Here is an 8,256-nt window from a genome sequence, read left to right on the forward strand (position 1 = left end):
CGGGCTTGGCCTGCAGGCTGTCAGTCCTCCCAGCATGACTAGACCAGACGTTGTGGTGCTTTTGTTCTGGAAACCAACCCTCTCCTTAGCTCACAACAACTAAGGGAAGATGAAGCAATCTTAGCCATGACACTGCTAACATCAACACAGAGTAAAACTTGCCTTCTTTGCAGTCTTGAGGAGAAACAAGAACCCCTGTGGTCTGCAACAGCTGAGAGAGAACAAGCACACCCTTGGTAATGGAATAAGTTTAACACCCAGATCCCCCTCAACTGTCAGCATCAAATGGAGATTCTGAATGTGTTGCCTGGTGAAATGGTATGTTGGCCGGTTGGTGTCTCACTATTTTTATGCAGGGACCGTCCATTCATTAGCTTCACCACATTCGCACCCATTATTCATTTACTCCTTCATTTATTTGTACTTGCTGAGCCAGTCGGTGTATTAGGGTGTATTAGGCACCGGGCTTACAACAGAAGAGGATAGAGATGCAATCCCTGCCCTCAAGGAGCTTACAGTCCAGCTGTAGTTCTCTCTTGCATCACTCACCAGCTTCACGCTGCTCCCTCTGATCACCTCTCCATGCTTCAGAGCCAGAGCCCTGTCTCTCTGATCTGAAGGAGTGCTATTATCACCAGAGAACTCTGAGTGCATCAGCTTCCAACCCGAGGAAGTAGTGAAGTCTAAAAATCATCATCATCATATAGTCTGAAATACCTTTCTTATTTGGAAAACGGCTCATTTGAGCTTCACAACATATCGAAGCTGGGCAGAAATTATTCCTTTTTTTCCTTTTTTTTTTTTAAGATTTTATTTTTTTATTTGACAGACAGAGATCACAAGTAGGCAGAGAGGCAGGCAGAGAGCGAGAGGGGGAAGCAGGCTCCCTGCTGAGCAGAGAGCCTGATGTGGGGCTCAATCCCAGAGCCCTGGGATCATGACCTGACCTGAAGGCAGAGGCTTAACCCACTAGGCCACCCAGGTGCCCCAGAAATTATTTTCTTTTTTTCTTTAATTATTTTTTACAGATTTTATTTATTTGAGAGCGAGAAAGAGAAAGAGAGCACAAACAGAGGGGAGAGGGAGAAGCAGGCTCCCTGCTGAGCAAGGAGCCCAACTCGGAACTTGATCCCAGGACCCTGGGCTCATGACCTGAGCCAAAGGCAACCGCTTAACCAACTGCGCCACACAGGCACCCCTCTTTCTTTTTTTAAATCACATCTTTATTGAGATATTATTTGCATACCATACCACTTACCATTTAAAGTATGTGGTTCAGTGGCTTTTACTATATTCATAAAGTTGTGAATACAGCCATCACCACAATCAATTTTAGGAATGTTTCCATTGCTCCAGGGGAAAACCCATACCTGCTTTCTAATGTATTAGTTTCTATCGTTATAGATTTAATTATTCTGCACGTGTCACATAAATGGAATCCTGTAATACGTAATCTGTTTTGTCTTGCTTCTTTCACCTAGCATAATGTTTTTATGGCTCATTCATGTTGTAGCATGTTTCAGTACTTCATTTGCTTTTATGGCTAAATGATATTCCATTATGGAGATAGTTCATATTTTATTTGTCCATCCACTAGTAGATGGTATATCCCATTTTATTTTATTTTTTGGTGCATTTCATTTTGTATGTAAAGAAACTAACGCAAATAACGGCTGGGCTGTTCAAAGCCAGGTCTCCTGGCTCCCAGTCCAGGGCTCATTCCGTAAAATCCACTAGGTCCTATAACTTACAAGTACATGTTCATTTCTTCTTGCACGAAATTCTGCAATAGGGAATGAAGCTAAGAAATGCAGCCAAGGGGGACACAAATATCTACTCTATAGCATATAGCAAGGATAATACAGTTGAATAAATCAGCTCAGAAGCATCAAAATTAAACCTAGTAAGCCAGACTAAGAGAAGGAGGCTGGTAGAAACAAGAGAACATTTTCAGAATTTACTGTACAGAAAACCAGGTTGACGTTTCAACCTCAGTGAGTCCTTTGCAGTTCATCTCTCACTTCCTCTTTGTCTCCAGCTTTCCTCTCTTCTTGGGAGATTCCTATTCCAGGATCTGCGTGAACTTAACCACTTAAATCCAGGTATCTATCAGCCAGGGCGTTTCCAGTCGATAGTGACTGCTGCTCCCCTTAGGAATATTTATGTGCTAAGAACTAATGCTAAACGTATTCTGATTTTGTAAGGGTGAATGAATCAAGAATAACCAATAAAAGTTGAAGAATATCACACACACTGTGATTACATTGACTTAAAATTTCGAAACTATATGTGCCCAGGAATATATCCAAATTTGGAAAAATCATGAGGACACGGGAATGACAAAACACCAAATCCTGGGTAGTTGTTAACCTTGGGTGGCAGAGAAGCTGTACTTTCAGGGAAAGAAAAGGAACACAATGCCATTAGGAGTTTAATTTCTGAAGCTGAGTGGTGGATACCTGAGCGTTCAGAGCGTCACCGGTTCACAGCGGAGTTCGTTTTTTTTTAATTTCTGTCTTTTTTTTTTTTTAAGATTTTATTTATTTATTTGACAGAGATCACAGGTAGGCAGAGAGACAGGCAGAGAGAGAGAGGAGGAAGCAGCCTCCCCGCTGAGCAGAGAGCCCGATGTGGGGCTCGATCCCAGGACCCTAGGATCATGACCCGAGCCGAAGGCAGAGGCTTTAACCCACTGAGCCACCCATGCGCCCCTAATATCTCAGTCTTAATGACTAATCAAATAAACATCGGTGGACACCACCACATAAATGAGAGCTCTTTCCGGTCCTTAATTTGTCTGTTTCATATGCCCAAGTAGTATTTTTTTTTTTATTTTGGTAAAATATATATAATAAAACTTACCATTTAACCACACTGATGTTCTTTTCAGGCTGCTGGCCCCCACGTGACAGCTGAATAGGGCATGGTATCAACATAACACAGAAACCCAGTTGGTTCATAGACAGCTTTTCCAGTATGTTAATATTTTTTTGTGATCAGGGTGAACCTTCTCACAAAGAAGTGTTCATCATATTTGAGGACCCTAAGGAAAAAGCTGAAAATCCCACATCTCTGCCTTCCTTGGTGGGATGTAGTGGCTGGTTTTGTGGCTTTAAGAACCTCTGCATCTCCACTCCCTGAAGCACATGAGAAATGGTGAGGACCCTTTCTTTTATGCTTTGGTAGGTGATTCAAGAAAGCTAGACTCATCATCTCTTTTGGAAGATGATTAGGCTACCAAAAAAAAAAAAAAAAAAAAGGCCATGTGTTGGGGCTCCAGGGTAGTTCAGTCAGATGAATGTCCAACTCTTTGTTTTGGCTTGGGTCACAATCTCAGCATCATGAGGTTGAGCCGCAGAATCCATTTGTGCTCAGCATGGAGTCTGCTTGGGTTCCTCTCTCCCTTTCCCTCTGCTACCCCCACACGACATGTGCGCTCGCTCTCACACTCTCTCAAATAAATCTTAAAAAGAGAGGAAGGGAAGGGAAAGCAGGGAAGGAAGGAAAGAAAGAAAAGAAAGGAAGGCCACATGTTCAGGGGCCAATGCCAATGAGGGGTGAAGTGTGCCAGGGTGCCATTAGGATGATTATCATTTTTATCAGGGCTCTGCTTGCAAACTTAAGATTTTGAGTGACCTGTTCTTAACTCCGTTTTTCCCATAAGCATTTTTACTGCATGATTTGGCTAGATATGAGGTTTTTCTAAAATACAGAAGAATGGTTTTTGCTGTCCAAATACACTTGTATATTCTAAATAATTTTAAAATATTAGAAAAGGCTGTAAAGGAGAAATAATCTAAGAGAGTAACTTCTTTTCTGTTTTCTGGGTGGATGTCAACCAGGGGTTCGGCAAATCACAATGGCTTAAACAATAAGGAAAATATATCATTTCCTACAACATAAAGTTCCAAACATAGGGTGACAAATGTAGAGTGGCATAATGATGTCTTCGGGGACTGACTCACTTTCCATCTTCCCCTTCCGCCATCCTTAGCGTCTCAGCATTCATCCTCAGCTTGTGCCTTCGGATCGCAAGATGGCGGCCATAGCTTCAAAGTTCACAGCATCACACAGTTGTGTTCCAAGTCAAAAAGAAGTTTTTGCTTTAGAATCTTTTCTTTGTTTTTTCCCTTAGGGAGAAAACTCTTTCCAGAAGCCCACCTGCAAATTTCCTTTCAGGTTTCTTTGGCCAAAGTTGTATCCCATGGCCATGCCCTAGGTGCAAGAGAGTCTGATTGATGAGTACCTGGAACCTGGCATTTTCAGCCTTTAGGGAGGGAGGCAGCTGTACCAGCGAGGAAAACACAATGGAAATGGCTCTTGGTTTGGCAACCAGCACTGTCAGCCAAGGCAGTAGGTAACCAGACTGGTCTGTCTGCAGACAGAAGCTGTGCTTTGCTCCATGATGTCACCTTTGAGATTCTCACAGGTCTTAAATGGCCTTTTCATCACAAAGTCTATAATGTCTCACACCCTCAAATGCACGCTACGTTTCTGCCTCCCATCTTCACACATGCAGTTCCCTCAGGCTGGGGTTCTGTCTCCTTCCACACCTGCTTTTAGACCACTCGAAACTGCCAAACACCATGTCTGTTTCCCCCTCTGAGCTGCAGAAGGAAGAGTAATAGAAAACAAGTTTCTTTTCTTGGTATAGTATTTGGGGGGATTTGAGCGAAGCAACATGGCACAAAAAAGCTACCCCAAAATTTTAACATTGTCTTTTTCTGTTTTACACTGTGTTTTAATTATAAAAATAATTTCTTGCCCAAATTATTTAGGAAGTTTACCTAAAAGCAGTTGCTTTCCTCTCCCAAATTATTGGAATGACCGTTTTAACCCTTCCAAATACTTTAACTTCCAAGCACTAGTCTTTATCGTTTTTCAACTGCTTCTCAAAATTAGTAACAAGTTAAGAGTTGTTGAAGCTGGATGATAGTTATACGGTAATTCACTACAGCACTCTGCTTGTATGTTTGGTTAGAATTTGCATAAGTAAGATTAAAAATTAACTGGTTCTCCATCTTTCAGAAACTTTGAAGCCTATGACTATATATTCAGTAGAACGTATAGTAGACATTCAAATATTACACATATGAAATTAGTTTCTACTCAGTTCAGACACGAAATCTTCAGGCCCTTTGGTAGGGTTTTCTTCTTTCCTTCCCCAGGTTCAATGAGTCATAAAGCTTTATCCTTCCATTTACTTTGGCAAAAGAGTGCCAGTGCAGTGTTTGGGCAAACACCAGCTCATCGGTGATGTAAAAGTTCTTCATTGTTGATACATACTGACTTTCCTTTGATTAGGTACTTCTTGTGGCCCTGTTGGGTCTTTGTCAGATGGGTTCCAAATGTGATGGTTTCACATTTACTTAAGTAAGCTAGAGAACTTTCATTTAAAAAAAAAAGAAGGAAAGAAAAAAAGAAAAGAAAAACTTTTGACTCAGCCTACACCAAATTTTGGCAACAATAATTAACCAGAGGCGAAATTAACCAAAATTCCTTTAGGTGAGATCACAACTTTACTCTTCAAGTGATCTCAGTAAATGTCTACTTCAGTTCAGATAAAAGGAACTACAGAGGTTGCCTTTTATCACATATTTTTTGTACAAGATATACACAGTGTATAGACTTCCTTCCTAGTTTCCTCTTTGCAAAGTTCTCTCTGTTCTCCACAGCTTAGTTTAAATTTGGCCTCCTCTGTGAAACCCAAGATTGAGGTCTCTATTATAATAAAAACAATTTTTATTTTTATTACAATCTTAGCCAACTTGCATTGAACTCTTATTATACCAGAGGCAACAGGTTGAAGAGCAATTACCCACCTACTCACCGAATTCATTTGGGAAGAATATTAAAAATAGAGTCCCCCCCCCAAAAAAAATAGAGTCCCAAGTCCCTCCCCTAGAGATCCTAATTTGGGAGCACTGAGCCGAGCCAGGGAATTTGCATTTTATTAAGGACCTTCTGGTGATTGCTTGGCCCATCCAAGTTTGGGAAACCAGGTGGAATGGAGAAACCATGGACCCTGGACACCCCTTGTGGCCTGCAGACTGTGAAGGTTCATTGACTTCCTATAAAATCCAGGGCTAAGTAGCTTTTACCGTGCTCGAGCTTCATGCATGTTGTTCTCTTTGATTCTTGCAATAGCCCCATGAGAAAACTGATATTATCATCTCATGTATTATCGTAGGAAAATCAAAGCAGACACCGAGGGAGATGCTGGCCTGCCCAAGACTATACTGGAAACAATGGCCGTAAACCCAGGCCTGCCATGGCCCAGAGCCGACTAGTGTTGTCAGAGCCATATGCTGAATGTGCATGCTCTGCGTTTATTAATCCTCTCTTTATGTGAATGAGCTTGTTAAAGTTAGAAATACAAAGAGTTAAGTTGGTCGGCTCCTCTGTATCATGGCGGGTCAGCATGGAGCCGGGACAGTTCTCCGCTTTGCAGCCAGAATCTCAAGGTTTCCAGTTCATGCAAACTCTAGCCTACTAATTGCTTAACCAAACTTCCAGGAAGCTGACTGAGCCCGTGTAATGCCAGGATATTCATGAGCAGTGGGAGGGTACCTACCTGATCATCCAGCCTGTCAAGGGACCAAATCACCAGTCAGAAGATAGTCTGGTAAATCTGGAATCAGAAAAAGGAGTTCGACGCCGTGGGGAGATCTTTTCATCATGCTGGGCTAACCAACCAGATGAGTGTTTCTGCGGGAGAGGGATACATCAGCCCAGCAAACAGGGGTGGGGGTCAAGAAATAGAGCTCTCACCAGCTCTCTTAAGAAAACACTGAATAAAGGCAACAGTTCTCACCCTCTAATCTTCCTTTTAATCACATGTCCATAAGCACAGTTTGTAGCAGTATTTTGATCATAAGTATCTGAAAGCCCAGCTCAGCCTAACTTAGGAAATGTATTTGCTCACGTAACTGAAAATCTAAGGGCAAAAGACCTGGCCTCACCAAGGCCAGATGGGGGTTCAAATCATTTGCTCCTCTCCGTATAGTGTGTAATTGCCAAGCTCCACGTGGAAGCAAGATGGCTACAGCTGCTGCAACCACAAGGTTCAAGTTCACGTACAACAGGAAAAAAAAAAAAAGAGCCTATTTATAATGGCTTCAATTTAACTGGCGTAAATTAGTTGCTCACCTTTGAACCAGTCATGAGCCAGGAGGAATGTGAAATGCTGATTGGCCTAGCCCCGGACACCCCATGGCTTGTGCAGGGGTGGATGCCCAAATAAACAAAAGGCACTCTTGCTGAAAAAAATGGGGAACAATGAAAGTAGACAAATATCTACTAAACCATGGCCCCATGCCCAAGACAGTTAAGGTATCCATTGACAATGTTAGTTTTCTTCTGACAAAAACCACATTCTAGGGACACCTTCCTCAGGATACACCCCACAGTCAGCTTCTTCGAGCTCAGGTGCCTCCCCCAGACAATTTCTTCCCACGGGCACTTCTGTAGTGGACTAAACTTTAACATGAGTTGTTCCATTTCTCCAGCATTATTTTAAAAAGAAGGTAGCGGGTGAACTCATCCAGCCGCTGAGAAAGGCCAACATACCCTCCAAAAGACAAAAATCTCAACAAAAGGAGGAACTTGCCTCCTGAGAAAACAGAGTTACCAGAACAATGAGGACGTGAAAATTACAGATTTCAGATCTTCGGAGACACGCTCAGCATCGGCTCCATGCTGGAATGGCCTGGGAGCTTTTCTGAGTCAGGTACCACCCATGGCTCGCCAGACCACATTTAAGTGCTCCCCGAACTTCACTACCCCCTTCCCAGTTAAATCAGAATTTCTTGAAACGCAAGCATCAGTATTTTTAAAGTTCCCAAGGGATTCCAGTGTGTAGCCAAGGCTGACTACAGCTAGTCAGAAGGGAATCACAGTCGTGAAATGAAAACAGAAGGTTATAAAACAACAACACATGATCCTAAGAAAGAGTCCGCTAATGATGCTGAAAATAAAATACAATACAAAGCATTGTTTTGGGGGTTTTTGAAAAGATTTTATTTATCTATTTATTTGACAGAGAGGGAACACAAGCAGGGGGAGCGGGAGAGGGAGAAGCAGGTTTCCCGCCTGGCAGGGAGCCCAATGTGGGGCTCAATCCCAGGACCCCAGGATCATGATCTGAGCCAAAGGCAGATGCTTAAAAACTAAGTTACCCAGGTGCCCCTGAAGCATTGTTGACAGAAAAAAAATTAATAATGACCTGAATATATGACTGGAAATGACCTTGAAAGC

The sequence above is a fragment of the Meles meles genome, chromosome 1 (genome assembly GCF_922984935.1).
Source record: "Meles meles chromosome 1, mMelMel3.1 paternal haplotype, whole genome shotgun sequence".
In the NCBI taxonomy this organism is placed as follows: Eukaryota; Metazoa; Chordata; class Mammalia; order Carnivora; family Mustelidae; genus Meles; species Meles meles.